Source organism: Rhinopithecus roxellana, chromosome 17 (assembly GCF_007565055.1).
Source record: "Rhinopithecus roxellana isolate Shanxi Qingling chromosome 17, ASM756505v1, whole genome shotgun sequence".
Lineage (NCBI taxonomy): Eukaryota > Metazoa > Chordata > Mammalia > Primates > Cercopithecidae > Rhinopithecus > Rhinopithecus roxellana.
In genome coordinates, this window is record NC_044565.1 from 99,944,139 (window position 1) to 99,961,134 (window position 16,996).

Here is a 16,996-nt window from a genome sequence, read left to right on the forward strand (position 1 = left end):
TCTACTAAAAATACAAACTTAGCTGGGTGTGGTGACTCTAGGAAAAATACAAACCCAGCTACTCCAGAGGCTGAGGCAGGGGAATTGCTTGAACCCGGGAGGCGGAGGTTGCGGTGAGCCGAGATTGCGCCATTGTACTCCATCCTGGGCAACAAGAGCGAAACTCCGTCTCAAAAAAAATAGGGGAAAACAACTAATTTTTTTTTTCCTATTTTCCAGCGGAACACGGTTATTCTGTGTGACTATTTGGTTTGACTTTCTTTATCTCTGTCTCCTGCAGAGAAAAAGTTTTGATTAGCTTTGGTTAAGAATCCAGGGTAGGCCGGGCGCAGTGGCTCACACTTGTAATCCTAGCACTTTGGGAGGCCTAGGCAGGCGAATTTTCCGAGTTCAGGAGTTTGAGACCAGCCTAGGCAACACAGTGAAACCCTGTCTGTACTAAAATACAAAAAGTTAGCTGGGCGTGGCGGCGTGCACCTGTAGTCCCAGCTACTCGGGAGGCTGAGGCTGGAGAATTGCTTGAACCTAGGAGGCGGAGGTTTCAGTGAGCCGAGATCGCGCCACTGCACTCCACCCTGGGCAACAGAGGGAGACTCTTGTCTCCAAAAAAAAAATCCAGGGTAAAATAATTCTTAAGGCTAAGGATTGAAAACTTACATTCGTAATTGTTGTTTAAATTTATTAGCCAGCCATGTGAAATATAGCCAATTTCTCATGCCGTGGCTGTTGGAGATTCTTTGGTTGTGTGCTCTCTGGCATATGAGTTAACTAGTCAGGGCACAGTGATAAAAATGAGTAGTTTAATTATTTGGAATAAAGTGCCCAGCAATTCCATTTAACACTAAAAAACAGAAGCAATAAAGACTTCTGAGCAGCATAGCATAGTTCTAAAACCCATGTTCTTTCTTGGAAAAAATCTCTTAAGCTCTCATTTAGTGCGTGTTTACTCTTACTTTAAAAACAGACATGTCTAGTAAGCTTATTTTATCGGTTTATCAGAGAAGAGAGGATTTTATAGTTAGGCCATGGACAGCTAGAAACAGCAACATGACAGCAAGAAGGGGAAAAAGTCTATAAACTTTTTATGAGAATATCAAACTAAGCATTTAGGATAACTTGTTCTAGAAAATAGCTTTGTACTGATAAATGGAGCCTCAGGATCTCAGATCTTACCCTAGCACAAAACAATAGACTATTTCATGATCCTAATGATTATCTTATAAGTATTAATGTTATTTTAAGAATATTCTTGTCTTAAAAGATAACATAATTGACTTTGAAAATATTTTTAATCAAAATGATTAAAATTAAAATTCTGTTTTAGTGCTTGAAGGGTGTAAACCCCCAGCTACCTTGAAAGCCTAACTGAAAACACTTTGAGGGCTACAAATAAGAAAGACAAGAGTAAAGCTTTAGTTATTTGTATTCAAGGGATTTGAAGAGAATCTTTCTTGAGGTCTCATCCATTTATGAAAACGTACTCTTTTTGTATATGTATGTAAATTATCTAGAGCCTGTTACTTTTAAATCTTGCCAAGTTTTCCCCCACCTCCCTTCACAGCACCAACTGGTGAAATTAGTTTAATCTTTTTTTAAAAAATCCTCCAAGACATCTGAAATTCAATTCAGTCTTAACCCCAATATCATGATAAAAGTGAACCATTGACTTTGGCACAAGTTCTCCAAATCCTTAATTTTTTTCATTTTTTATTTTTGTATTTTAATATTTTGAACTCTGGATGATCTTCAGATTAGTTGGGTACATTTTATTGTAGCGTTTCTGCTTACACATCGCATCCTAGAATCAAGAAAGAAAATACATTTCTCTGAAGAGTGGCTTTAAATTACCTATATTGCTCATCAGTTCTGTTAGTGCCATTAAGAGTTTAAGTAGATGTTGATATGAATTCCTTTAATTTTATAGCTATTAATCCCTCCCTTCCTTCCTTCCTTCCTTCCCTCCTTCCTTCCTTCCTTCCTTCCTCCTCCCTCCCTCCCTCCCTCCCTCCCTCCCTCCCTCCCTCCCTCCTTCCTTCCTTCCTTCCTTCCTTCCTTCCTTCCTTCCTTCCTCCCTGCCTTCCTTCCTCCCTCCCTCTCTCCCTCCCTCCTTCCTTCCCTCCTTCCTTCCCTCCTTCCCTCCCTCCCTCCCTGTCTCCCTCCCCTCCCCAGTCGCCCAGGCTGGAGTGCAGTGGAGCAATCTCTGCTCACTGCAACCTCCACCTCCCAGTTTCAAGCCGTTCTCCTGCCTCAGCCTCCTGAATAGATGGGATTACAAGCACGTGCTACCACTCCCAGCTAATGTTTGTATTTTTAGTACAGACGGGGTTTCAACATGTTCGTCAGGCTGGTCTCAAACTCCTGACCTTGTGATCCACCCATCTTGGCCTCCCAAAGTGCTGGGATTACAGGCATGAGCCACCACGCCCTACCCTTTTTCTAGATAAGTCAGTTCAGGTTTTTGCATTTACATCGTGTTTTTCTTTTTTTTTCCTTTTTTTTTTTTTTGAGACAGAGTCTCACTCTGTTGTCCAGGCTGGAGAGCAATGGCACAATCTCAGCTCACTGCAACCTCCACCTCCCAGGTTCAAGGGATTCTCCAGCCTCAGCCTCTTGAATAGCTGGGATTACAGGCATGTGCTACCATGCCTGGCTAATTTTTGTATTTTTAGTAGAGACAGGGTTACACCGTGATGGCCAGGTTGGTCTTGAGTTCCTGACCTCAGGTGATCTGCCCACCTTGGCCTCGCAAAGTACTGGGATTACAGGCGCGAGCCACCGCGCCTGGCCTGTGTTATGTTTTTCATTAAGTATTCATGCTTTAGAACATTGTTATTGACATCAGTGTGTAGGTTTACTACATGAAAACTTGGATAATTGGGCCAGGCATGGTGGCTCACGTCTGTAATCCCAGCACTTTGGGAGGCCGAGGTGGGTGGACCACCTGAGGTCAAGAGCTGGAGACCAGCCTGGCCAACATGACGAAACCCTATCAATACTAAAAATACAAAAATTAGCCGGGCATGGTGGCAGATGCCTGTAATCCCAGCTACTTGAGAGTGGGAGGCAGGGATAATTGCTTGAACTTGGGAAGCGGAGGTTGCAGTGAACTGAGATTGCGCCACTGCACTCCAGCCTGAGTGACAGAGTGAGACTCCACCTCAAAAAAATAAAAAGAAAACTTGAATAATTTGTATTTTTTTTTCTAGTTTATACTCTTCAGTTGTGTTAGCTTCCTTTTGGTTTCAGTTTATCATTTATAGTCACCCAAAGCAGTGAATTTTTGAAAAAGATATTTTGGCGCCATCTGCTGTTCTTTAATGTGATATTTCATCTACTTTGGTAAAGATTTGAAATATATGTGTGTGTGTGTAATATATATATATTTGCCCATGTAAAGCACAAAATAATGGCAATTTTTAAAAGTCTGCTGCATCTTCCTTATGATTCTTGTATTTCCAGCTGCAAAGGCTATCTTGTAATTTTGGTGGTAAGAAACAGGCTTGCCTAAAAAATATTTCTGTAGTCCTGCATCTGCCAGTTTTGTATATTCATTCAGTGACTTTGAGTTCCTGAAGACTTCCTTTTCTAATTTACTATGGCTTCTCTTGACAAAGCTCCTGAGTTAGCTTTGCTCATTTGTTAATGTCCCTTCTCTCTGAACACGTAGTTGTTCATCTTTTGTGGTCTGGTATTACCCCTAACCCACATCCCTATCCATGCTATGAAATCTACCCCCCATAAGTATTTTTATTGATTTTTCTAAGCTTCTATGTAGATCAGTTGTACTGCAGATACAGGATTTTATTTTATATTCCTAGTCTTTACTTGTCTCACATGGTCTGGTTAGGGTTAGGGTTAGGGTTAGACACATATATATATGTCTGTCTGAGACCATAAAATTACTGGCCGGGTATGGTGGCTCACGACTATAATCCCAACACTTTGGGAGGCTGAGGCAGGAGGATCACTTGAAGCCAAGAGTTTGAGACCAGCCTGGGCAGCAAAACGAAACCCTGTCTCTGCTGATTAAAAAAAAAAAAAAAAAAAAAATACCTTTTTGCTCATTAATGGCTGTGTGTATCTTTTCTCTCAAACAAATGGCATGTTCTTTGTTTATGGGGCAAGTTGTATACTGACTTTGTAATCTCCAATAAATCCACATGTACTGTTAGGTATGTAGACCTGGAAATCTGGTGCCCTAATTGAAAGAATTGTGTGCAAAGTAAAGATCCCGAGTGGTGAACTTCGAATAAAGTAGATGAGTTTCTGTGCATAAATAGTGTAATGTCTGTATTGGCTGCTCAGAGTTTATTCCACTATCTCATTTAAACATTGTCTATTGATTTCTGCTGTGATGGTCTACATACAACGTTCTGACCATCCAACTCATCCCAGTATAGCTTTAAATCATATACTTACAGTTTAATTTTGTTTCTTCACCTTGGATAATATCTGTAGACTCCCTCCTTTGTATTATGACGTTCATGGTTCTTGCCTTTTACACTGTGCTGTTTCAATTCTACATTTTCATTATCACAGTTGATAACATAATTAGCCTATCGTTAGTTAAGTTTTCTTCATTGATTTATATGTAGGTGGATTGTTGAAGTTGAAAAGTAAATGTTCACCTTATGAATATGGACATTTTACCTCTGTAGTGCTGAATATGTGCTAAAATTATATTTCATTCTCCACTAACTGATACTACTGTCCATAGGCCACTCAGAAGATATTTCTAGCTGTTTTGATGGATTTTTTTTTACATGCCACTTACGGCCTTTTATGTCCTCAAGTTTTTTTCCAAGTTCCCTACTATCTAATCTCTTACCGTTTTTTTCAAAGAAATTTCATTCCCAGAGCCCTCTTCCGATGTATACTGGTTTCTTTGGACCTATTTTGTACCCTTTATCATGGGATTCCTTCTCTTTGTTGCTTTCCTGAGATAGTCCGTTTATTGCTGCATACCGTGTCTTTCGCTTTTGGTGTTTGCTCCTTAATTTTGCTGAAATATATCTTCAAGTAATTTCTTAAGAAAGATTGTGGAGAAGATTAACTTTATAAGTCTCTGTGTGTCTGGAAATTCAATCTATCTTTATGCTTGTTGGGTGGTTCGATGAGATTTGGCTTGTTTTGAGATCCACATATCACTGTGTCCTTTGTTGTACTTGCATTTTGTAAGTTGAAATCTTCACTGAGGTTTTTGTTTGTTTTTCATCTTTAGAGATGGGATTCCACCTGGTTGCCTAGGCTTGGACTGCATAGTGCAATCATAGCACGCTGCAGCCTCGAACTCTTAGGCTTAAGTGATCCTCCTACCTCAGCCTCCTGAGTAGCTGGAAGTACAGGTGTGCACCCCCATGCCTGGCTTTTGCTCAGGTTTTGAGGGAACTTGATATCTCTGTCTTCTGTTGTAGGCTCATCTATAGTTTACCAGGCAATATAGCTTTTTCTACTTTTCTTCACCAGGGAACATTCCTTTTTTTTTTTTTTTTTTAACTGTTTGAGGTGGAGTTTCGCTCTTGTTGCCCAGGCTGGAGTGCAATGGCGCAATCTTGGCTCACCGCAACCTCCGCCTCCCGGGTTCAAGCAGTTCTCCTGCCTCAGCCTCTCAAGTGGCTGGGATTATAGGCATGCACCACCATGCCCAGCTGATTTTGTGTTTTTAGTAGAGATGGGGTTTCACCATGTTGGTCAGGCTAGTCTCGAACTCCTGACTTCGGATGATCAGCCTACCTTGGCCTCCCAAGGTGCTGGGATTACAGGCGTGAGCCACTGCACCTGGCCACATTCCTTTATTTTTAAGTGTTCCAGAAATCTGTTGAAATTTCTTATGTACACTGATGGTATCCATCCTGTTTTCTTTGTTGTAGGGGGTTTATATCTTTATTTTCTTACTAATTACATTAAATAGTCTTGGAGATAAAATGAGTCTACCTATAAGCCTGGGAACATGATGAGACGCCATCTCTACAGAAAACACACGTGTGTCTTTGGTCCCAGCTACTTAAGGAGGCTGAGGTGTGGGAGTATCACTTGAGCTCCAGAAGTCGAGGCTGCAGTGAGCTTTGATCATGCCACTGCAGTCTATCCTGGGCGACAGAGTGAGACCCTGTCTCAAAAACAAAAATAAAATAAAATAAAATAAAATAAAATAAAATAAAATAAAATAAAATGAGTCTACCTAGTCGGTCATTTTTCCCCATATTTTTATTTTTAAACATTAGAAATTGAAATGTACTAAGAAAGTAACTTGAACACCAAATCCCTAAAAATGACATAGTGCTCTCGCAATTCCAGAAAGTGATTCCCGATTTCATGTTCTGTTTTATAGCTATAAGGAGTATATATACATACAACTTTGCTGTGGATAATGGCAAAAACATTAGCAGGGGTGAGTGACTGAGCTGTAATGTTTTTAGGTTTTTATTTTGTTTTGTTCCTGTTCTTACTACCACCACCCTAATCCAGGCCTTTTTCTAATTTATTGCTGATATTGAAGGAGTCTTTTTTATTGTGCCTTAGTTTCTTATATGCCCATTGCCGCCAAAGCCATCTCTTAATAAAAGATGTGATGAATGTTACAACAGTAATTGAAATTTTTCCCCTAAAAAAAAAAAAAGTAAAGAGCAGTTCTTTTACCTTGGTATTCAAAGACTTTTCTTTGACTCCCATGGTTCTCAAAGCGTGATCCTGGTCCACCATCATCAGTATCCCTGGGAATGTGTTAGCATTGCAAATTCTCATTCCTCCCTAATTTTCTGAATCAGAAATTACAGAGGTGGAGCCCAGTAATCTGTGTTTTAACCAAACTTCCACATAATTCTAATTAATTTATGCCTTGAGAACTGCTGATCTAGTTTGTCCCTCTCATTTTGCAGGCAAAGAATTGAATTCTAGAGCGGTTAATTGACTTGTCCAAAGTTACACAGCTAGGTACAGTTTTCTATTATTTATTTATTTATTTTATTTTATTCACTTTACCCCCAGTATTCATAGTTTTCTTTCTAATACTCCATATTTAACTTGACTTTTTAGAAGTTGTAATTACAAATAAGTCTAAGATGGGAAAGTTGTGGACGACTTTATGGAGAACGTGAGATTTGACTGAACAGTAAACATTAAGTAGAGAAAAAAGAGAGGGATGTTCTAAGCAGTAGGACCACAGTGAATAAAGGTATAGATAGGTAGGTTAAAAAAAAGAAAAAGTCCTGGGAACAGAATTGGCAAATTGGACTAATAACAACTAGGTTTTCCTTTATAGGAATAAATTAATTATTACAGTGCCTGGTGTGTTAATAAATGTTAACTGCTTTTGTTGTTACCATTATTAGGGAAGCCAGACAGAACCGAGGTTAAGACTGTGGGTTTCTGAATCAAATCTCAGCCCTGCCACTTACTGTTTGACTTCCAGAAAGTTAATCTCTCCTAAACTTCAGTATCCACATTTGTAAAATGGGAATAATAGTATCGATCTCATAGGGTGGTTATAACAAATGAGAAAATGTATGCTGATGCTCTGACTGCTTTATAATAAGTACTTTAATTAATGTCAACTATTTTATGTCTTGGCTTGATAAGTCATTTGATTCTGAGTGACTTAAATAATGTCAAAAATCATATTTATTCTTAAAGGGTAAATTGGTCATGATTGAAAAGAGTTCACAACTATGGCCAAGGCAGAAAACCTTAATAACAGGGGACTAGTTAAGTAAACTTTAATAACAAGGGACTGATTAAATTATGGGACATTGATATCCTACAGCCGTTGAAACTGTGTTTCAGAAAAAATTCTATGATGTGCATCATGAACTTATTTCATATTCATGATATAGTAACAATGAAAAAGAAAGATACCAAGCAGTACATAGTGTCTCAAATTGTATAATTCGTTTAAAACATTGCTCAAAGAGTGTTATTTGAGCATATTCTTTGGTGGCTCACTCCCGTAATCCCAACACTTTGGGAGGCCGAGGCAGGCGGATCACAAGGTCAGGAATTGAGACCATCCTGGCTAACACAGTGAAACCCCATCTCTACTAAAAATAGAAAAAATTAGCCGGGTGTGGTGGCACGCGCCTGTAGTCCCCGCTATCGGGAGGCTGAGGCAGGAGAATCACTTGAACACGGGAGGTGGAGGTTGTAGTGAGCCAAGATCGCGCCACTGCCCTCCGGCCTGGGCGACAGAGTGAGACTCCGTCTTAAAAAAAAAAAAAAAACAAAAAAGAATATTCTTAAACTGAGACATTGAGTAACTGTTTTCTCTTTTGTGATTTTTCTTTATTCACATTTTCTAAGTGAACATACTTTTATAATTTGGAAAGAATTCATGTGATACATACTTTGAAACTGGCAGAATTGTTGGAATAGTTTTATAGCATCTCCAAATGACTACTGATACTTTAAAAGGAGCAGGATTAATTTTGATCTGTGGTCAGCACTTGGCGTTTGTGGATTTAACATTATCTTCTAAGCTTCTAGAACCGTTCTAAATACCTGTCATGAGTAATATTTTGTAATAGGAATTATTATTTCTACCTCATAGAGTTTTTAGAAGATTAAATTGGATAATTGTTTTTAAGCCTCCAGGTGGAATTTGAAATATATTTTGAGTGGATCTTGGTAACTTTCAGTATCCCATCTCAGTTATGATAATAGCTAACATCGAGAGGTCATCTCTGCCAGGTACTGTTAAGTATTATCAATCTTAGTTAATCTTCACAATAATTTTATAAGATAGGCACCATGATTATCTCCATTTTATAGATGAACTGAAAATCAGTGAAGGAGCCTAAGTTAAAGAGGTTGAGGCACTTATGCAAGATAACAGGGTGGCTGCTAAGCCAGGAATGTAACCAAGAGCCAGTCTTTTTTGAGCCTGTATCCTTAGTCATTGTGCTATACTGTCTCCACATACTACTATTTGCAATACTAAAACATCTGAGGAGCTACCTATTAATAAAATAAAGGGTCTTATTTAATATTGTCATATTTTTATATATTTGAATAAATATATAAATACTTTTCCATATGACATGGAAAAGTATTATTTTTTTAAATTCCTGGGCCGGGCACGGTGTCTCATGCCTGTAATCCCAGCACTTTGGGAGGCCAAGGCAGGTGGATCACGAGGTCAGAAGTTCGAGACCAGCCTGGCCAATGTGGAGAAGCCTTGTCTCTACTGAAAATACAAATATTGGCTGGGCTTGGTGGTTTGCACCTGTAATCCCACTACTGGAGGGCTGAGGCAGGGGGATGGCTTGAACTCAGGAGGTGGAGGTTGCGGTCAGCCAAGATTGTGCCACTGCACTCTAGCCGGGGTGACAGAGCAAGACTCCGTCTCAAAGAAAAAATTCTTCAAAGTAAACTTTCCAAAAGTTTTATGCCCTGTTCCATGGTATTATTTTATAGGCTAATATACTCCTAGTAAATATGTCCAGTATTATTTAGCAAAATTAACTGGATAACAGAGATAAAGAGTATGGGGCTCTGGAGCTTAACCATCTGATTTCAAATTCTGCCTCTGCTGTTTAATACCATGTGACCTAGCGTGAGTTGCCTAACCTCTCTTTGCCTAGTCTCCTCATCTGTAACATAGGAATAATAATATGTCCCCTATGAAGTTGATGCAAGGATTCAATGAGTTGATACACGTATGAAACACTTGAAACAGTAGTGCCTGTACATGTAAGTTTTCAGTAAGTATTAGGTACACTGTTAGCAGTAATAGTATTATTTATTTGAATTACTATCATTATCATCCATCATCATTTGTATTGATATAATAAACTTTTAAACGACACCCAAATTACTTTGTAGTGAAAAGTAAAAATAAAAACAGTATATCTAGAGTCCATTGACTTAAAAATTATTTTGCTGCCATTTATTGACTTTCTAACCTTAAGCATTTCACTTAACCTTAAGGGCCTAATCTGCCTGTCAGTAGAACAAATTAATACTTTTCTTGTCGGGTGATTTCTTGATTTGTAAAAAACATTCCTAGAAATCATGTTGCAGTACCACAAATTACAGTCAAACTATGGGAAAGAACTGATGATGCTGAGCCTCCTCCTCATCCTTTTCTCCCTCTGGTGAGGTCCATTTTTCTTCTCTTAATAAAATGGTTGCTGGCTGGATGCAGGGTCTCACACCTGTAATCCCAGCACTTTGGGAGGCTGAGGCAGGTGGATCACCTGAGGTCAGGAGTTCGAGACCAGCCTGGCCAACATGGCAAAACCCCATCTCTTCTAAAAATACAAAAATTAGCAGGGTGTGGTGGCGGGCGCCTGTAATCCCAGCTATTCAGGAGGCTGAGGCAGGAGAATCGCTTGAACCTGGGAAGCAGAGGTCGCAGTGAGCCAAGATAGCGCCATTGCACTCCAACCTGGGCGATAGAGCGAGACTCAGTCTCAAAAACAAAAACAAACAAACAGACAAACAAACAAAATGGTTGCTTGATACAGAGAATATTAGCATGGCCCCTGCCCAAGATTGACACACAAATTTGTAAAGCATTCTATATTTAAAAAGTTGTTTGTCATGTGAATTCACAAAGGAAAGGTTAAGCATTTAATGCTTATAAGAATATAGCCATATTTTCATTTTGCTCTTCCTACGTCATGCTCTTGCTCTCACCCTCCTTGCCCATTAAACTAAAGATATTTCTAGAAATTTCTAAATTTTATGTGAAAATACATTAGAGACAGGCTAAATTGTTTTCTTTTAAGCTGTGTGCATATGATGATTTGTGTGTCCTATTTTATACTTTTATGACACCTGCGTGTGTCCTTGGTATGGCACTTACTATATTGCTTTGTTTACATATCTCACTCCCCTACTGGAACTGTTGCCTTAGTGATGGACCTTTATATTCACAATGACTAGCAAACAGATGAAAATTAATAGGCCAGGCATAGTGGCTCACACCTATAATCCCAGCACTTTAGGAGGCCGAGGCGGGTGGATCATGAGGTCAGGAATTCAAGACCAGCCTGGCCAGCATAGTGAAACCCCATCTCTACTAAAAATACAAAAATTAGCCAGGCATGGTGGCATGCGCCTGTAGTCTCAGCTACTTGGGAGGCTGAGGCAGGAGAAACGCTTGAACCTGGGACGGGAGGTTGTGGTGAGCCAAGATCATACCACTGCACTCCAGCCTGGGCAACTCTGTCTCAAAAAAAAAAAGGAAAAGAAAAGAAAAAATTAATAACATTTAGTTGATAACATCTGTGAATCCAAGGTTAGGCTAAAGCTAGGTTTGACTTAATTGTTAATTTGGGGCTATGGCCATTCTGGTCTTGAATTAATGATATATTTGATACTGTAGCCATATCAGCTTCTACTTGGGTATAACACTACTTTTGAATTACTTTGTCCAATTGAACTTGGATTGAGCTTAAGTATTTTAAATCTTTGGAGGTTACTAACTTAAAAAAAAGTTTTCTTGCTTGTTAAAATAGAAAAGAATTATTGTATGTATTTTATGAATTTTAAACTCTTAGGAAATATCGAACGTGAAAAACTAGGGGAACAAATATGTGAATGGAAGGAAACATTTTTAAATGTTCCATTCTGGGGAGAGACTATTTTATACTCCTTTTCCCAAAAGCAATGAGAGAAAATGTCTTGGGAGAACAGAATGTGATATGTAACAGGAAGGAATTAAAATAAAGTTAAGCTATTCTCAAGAGACTTTAATCCTTGAATTAGTAGTTGTCAGTTGGAGATTTTCTTTTTAATCAAACTAAAGTTATGAACTTTTGTCAATTCTGGGCTCACAGGCATTTTTTACTTATTTTTTAAATTCATTTCAAATTCATGAATCTGTGGACATTTTCTATATAGAGTATTGTTAATTTTGACATCAACAGATAACAGTCCACTTTACATCATATGGCTACCCCTCAAAAATTGAATGGCACATCTACCATGAAACAGTATTGTACCCATATGTATGATATGTGATGATAGCTGTGATGGCTAGTCTATGCTTTCTGACTCCCCATTCCTAGTATAGTGTATTTTCAGAGGGACAAAATTCTCTATTCCAACCCAAATGACTCACTAATGCTTGAGATCTACATATTTAGTTTTATCTTGGGCATTTCCACTTGAATGTCTCACAGGTACCTCAAAACTCAAAATCCAGACGCTTAACTCATCTTTTTTCCCCACCCTCAGCCTCCAAAGTCACTGCCTTCGTACATGGCACCACCATCCATTGTATTGCCCAAATCAGTATTTGGTTCCAGCCTCTTCTCCACCCCCAGCCCACCATATCCACTCATCAAGTTTTATGAGCTTTATCTTGTAATGTATCTCATACATCCATTTCTTCCTCTGTAGCCATCTTCCTCTCTGAGTTGTATTGTGCTGTAGTTCCCTTACTGGTCTCCTCCCACCAGTGCTATTCATTTCCAGTTGTTTTTACATTGTTTGGGTGATCTTCCCAAAACCAAAACCAGAACACATTACTGTTCTTTTTAATACCCTTCAGTGACTGTATTTTGTTTTTAAGATAAAGTCTAAATTCTTGTAAGTGCTTGTAACAGCCTTTATAATTTGGCCTCTGCTACATAGTATAGCCATACATATGGAGCAGCTGGCAGTTCCTTGATACCTGTGCTGGAGATGTGCACCTTCAGGTCTTCACATACACTGTTCCTTCTGCATGACTTTCAGTTATCATCCACTTCTCAGCTTGGACTTTCTTCATCAGAAAACCTTATGCCAATACCCACATCATCTAAGATTGGATTAGATGTTCTTATATATTCCCACAATACTTTGTGCTTATCCTTATCAGCATGTGACACACTTCATTATTACTGCCTGTTTAGTTGTCTGTCTCTTAGGCTCTTGAAGAGCAAATACAATATTCTGTTTGATTGACCTGTTTCACCAACACCTAACAGTACATGGCAAGATTTGGCTTCTGAAGATTGTTACTGAGTAACAAAAATGCACTTTTTTTTTTTTTTTTTAGTCATTGTAAGTATAATGATTCCTGTAGTGGCAACAATTCAATGTAAGAGTGTGTGTGTGTTAATAACTGAATACATTAATGGAAGTATTATGTAACAGTATCCTAAATAAATAATTTTAAAATGTAACTATATATAAAATCTGAAACATTTGCTTACAGCAAGTCAAGCTTTTAAAAAGGAGTTTTTTTAATTATAACTTTACTTTTGGGCTCTCTACTATAAAATATTTAAATTTTAACTAAACCATTTAACTTTATAAGTATTTAAATTTTGTCTTGATTTCCATTTGTGAATTTTTTTAGCAGTTAGAGAAAAGCTGTGGTAGTTTCCAACTGTGTTAGAAACAGTTGTCAAGTGTGGTTCCTTTACACCATGAGACTAGGAGCTGTTTCTAAACACAAAGTTGTTAGTAGCACAGATTTGCCTAAGTTTCCAATCTGATCTGTGACTACGGGTAAGTAAATTGGAATTTGTATATTTGTGGGGAAAAAAACTTCCTTAGTTTATAACCTAGAATGTGTAGACTTTAACCCCCAGCCAATCAATAGTATAGTTTTTTGCAAACTTTCAAGGTAAAAGGTATATAAAAATCAAGGTATTCTGCTAGCCTCAGAATAAATAGAGTCAAAACACTTAGGAATCTTATTTGAATCCTAAAATTAATTTTCAGTGCTACATTTATTATCAAAGATGTCAAAGATTATTTTTTAATTAAAGAAACATGTTTATTTTCCAGAAGCCTTTACTTATTTCTGTGGTTCCTATTAATAGTGAAGATTGTAGTGTATTTATAGCATAGGATTTGTAGTCAAATCTAGAAATTATAAAATAAATTTTGATATTATGTATGTGTGTGCAAATAGCATACTTTTAAATTGCATATTAACTTTTTGTCCTTTAAGACAGTGGTCCCCAACCTTTTGGCACCAACGACTGGTTTTGTGGAAGACAATTTTTCCACAGACTCAGAGGGGTGGATGATTTCTGGATGAAACTTCACCTCAGATCATCAGACATTAGATTCTCATAAGAAGTTTACAACCTAGATCCCTAGCACGTGTAGTTCACAGTAGGGTTCACGCTCCTATGAGAGTCTAATGCTGTGGCTGATCTGACAGGAGGCAGAGCTCAGGCAGTATTGCTTGGTCGCCTACCACTTACCTCCTGGGTGGCCCAGTTCCTAACTGGCCCTGGGGGTTGGGAATTTCTGCTTTAAGAGAACTGATTAAAGGTGTAGTGAAAGATATATATGTGTATGTGTGTGGTTTTCTGTTTTTTGTTTTATTGAGGTAGTGTCTCATTCTGTCACCCAGGCTGGAGTGCAGTGGTGCCGTCTCGGCTCACTGCAGGCTCTGCCTCCGGGGTTCACACCATTCTCCTGCCTCAGCCTGCCGAGTAGCTGGGACTACAAGCACCTGTCACCACGCCAGGCTAAATTTTTTGTATTTTTAGTACAGACAGAGTTTCACCATGTTAGCCAGGATGGTCTCCATCTCCTGACCTCATGATCCACCCCCTTGGCCTCCCAAAGTGCTGGGATTATAGGCGTGAGCCACCGCGCCCAGCCATATGTGTGTTTTTATATACACACACAGTCTCTCTAACACAGTCATGCACCACATAACAATGTTTTCATCAACAACAGAGACTGTATATGATAGTGGTCCCAAAAGATTATAATACCATATTTCATTTATTTGTTCATTTGAGATGGAGTCTCGCTCTGTCACCCAGGCTGGAGTGCAGTGGGTATGATCTTGGCTCACTGCAACTTCCTGGGTTCAAGCGGTTCTCCTGCCTCAGCCTCCTGAGTAGCTGGGACTACAGGCGTGTGCCACCACGCCTTGCTAATTTTTGTATTTTTAGTAGAGACAGGGTTTCACCATGTTGGCCAGGCTGATCTTGAACTCCTGACCTCAGGTGTACCACTGCCTTGGCCTCCTAAAGTGCAGGGATTACAGTTGTGAGCCACCACGACCAGCCTTCTCAGAACGTGTTCTTGTCTTTAAGTGACAAGTGACTGTATGTGTCTGCATTGTCCAATTAAGGGTAGCTGCTAGCTGCATGTGACTTTTTAGCACTTGAAATATGCCTGGTCTGAATAGAGGCATGCTGTAAGTGTTACACATACATACTATTTTCAAAGATTTAGTATGAAAAAATGTAAATTATCTCAGTAATTTATATTTACATGTTGAAATGATATACTTCAGATTTAATATGTTAAATAAATATATTAAAATTTCACTGTTTTATTTTTTTAATGCAGCTAAATTACATTTGTGGATCACGTTCTATTTCTGGTGGACATTTTTTCTAACTAAAATATTTCTGTAAATTATGGTCAAAATTGAGCATTTTTGGTAGAGAGTTATTTTTAAGTCTTTGATTACAACTTGACATTAATCACTGGCATTAATATTCTATTAGATGTAAAAATGAAAACTATAAAATGAATTTTATTTTATTTTATTTTATTTTATTTTGTTTTTGAGGCAGTTTCGCTTTTGTTGCCCAGGCTGGAGTACAATGGCATGATCTCGGCTCACTGCAACAACCTCCTCCTAGGTTCAAGTGATTCTCCTGCCTCAGCCTCCTGAGTAGCTGGGATTACAGGCGTGTGCCACCACACCTGGCCAATTTTGTATTTTTAGTAGAGACGGGGTTTCTCCATGTTGGCCAGGCTGGTCTTGAACTCTCGATCTCAGATGATCCACCTGCCTGTGCCTCCCAAAGTGCTGGAGTTTTCAGGCGTGAGCCACTGCGCCTGGCCAAAATTATTTTAAGGTCTTGCTTTTAGACTTGTTGGCGCAAAACCATAACTAATCCATGATTTCGTGTTTCTTGGGTTGGAGCCAGTTTGCCACATCTATCATGGATCTTTGGCTTTATTCATTTTTTTAAATGTAACAAATATTTTTTGTTTCATGTATGCTAAGTCTGTCTTGGGAAATACTTCTCCATAATTTCAGGAGGGAACAAAAAATAATGGATCGACATGTAAATGCATTTGTGGATTTGGATGTTGGAAGGAAGTTAAGGCAGTTCTTGTCTGGCTTTTATGTTATTCTTTTTTTCCTGTAAAGTAGGACATCAGGTCATCATAGCCACCACTAGTGATGGCTTCTCCAAAGAACTCCCTGAATTGAGTAAAATTAAAGGGTTCTCCATTGATGGGAATCAGTATTTATTGAGTACTTAGTGGGCACCAAGCTAAACACTGAAGAATATAAAAGAGGGCACCCTTTTTACCCTACCTTGCCCTCAGAGCTTATAATTTTGTTAGGGAAATATGACATATAACAAAAAAAGGCAGCTAAGGTATAGTAAGGGATATATGGTATATATTCAGTACTGTAGGAGTTCAAAAGATGAAGTGAACTCAAATGACTAGAGATTTCTTTCAAGCTTTCTCTTGCTGCTTATCACAGTAGTAGCCAAGTAATCTTCCCAGAATGATCCCTTTTTAAGTACCTTCTAGCACTGTACTTGATTCTCAGAACAGTCAGTAGCAATTTAATATGAGAACTATGTAGAAATTAGCACATATTCTTCAGCACAGAGTTCAAAACAATAATTTTATAACTCATGAGCACTTTAGGACAGTGTTTACAAATAGGAAGTTGAGATTTCTGTGGTATGCATGACTTAAATCATGTAGCTTCTTGAATTTATTTGCTGTGCGTTTTAGGATGCAGCTGAATTAGCACCTTCTCTTTCCTGTTATTACCTCTGAATTCCTTACTTTGCAGTCTTTACTATTTGCTATGTTGATGGTGAGAAGGAAAGGATTCCAGGATGGGGTGGGTGGGTATCTGTGGTAATAAGATCGACAGATTTTAAAAAGGTGAAGGTGAGGGAGGGAAGAGGGAGTTGTATAGGATGAAAAGTTTGAGAATGTACTTTTGAGTGTTGTGGAATTGGACTGACTACTGAGGGTGTGGCAAACAAGCTGATAGAGACATTAACCCACATGCATGCATACTACAAACATATCAAAATGAAATATGCAA

The 16,996-nt window shown here is 38.6% G+C and overlaps 1 protein-coding gene and 1 pseudogene across 1 annotated transcript in view; both read left to right on the forward strand.

Annotated features, from left to right (window-relative positions):
* FBXO11 (F-box protein 11) overlaps positions 1 to 16,996 on the forward strand; it is a 99,586-nt gene that overhangs the window by 44,896 nt on the left and 37,694 nt on the right. The gene's annotated exons all lie outside the window — the stretch shown is intronic.
* On the forward strand, positions 10,452 to 10,523 carry LOC115894415 (annotated as a pseudogene).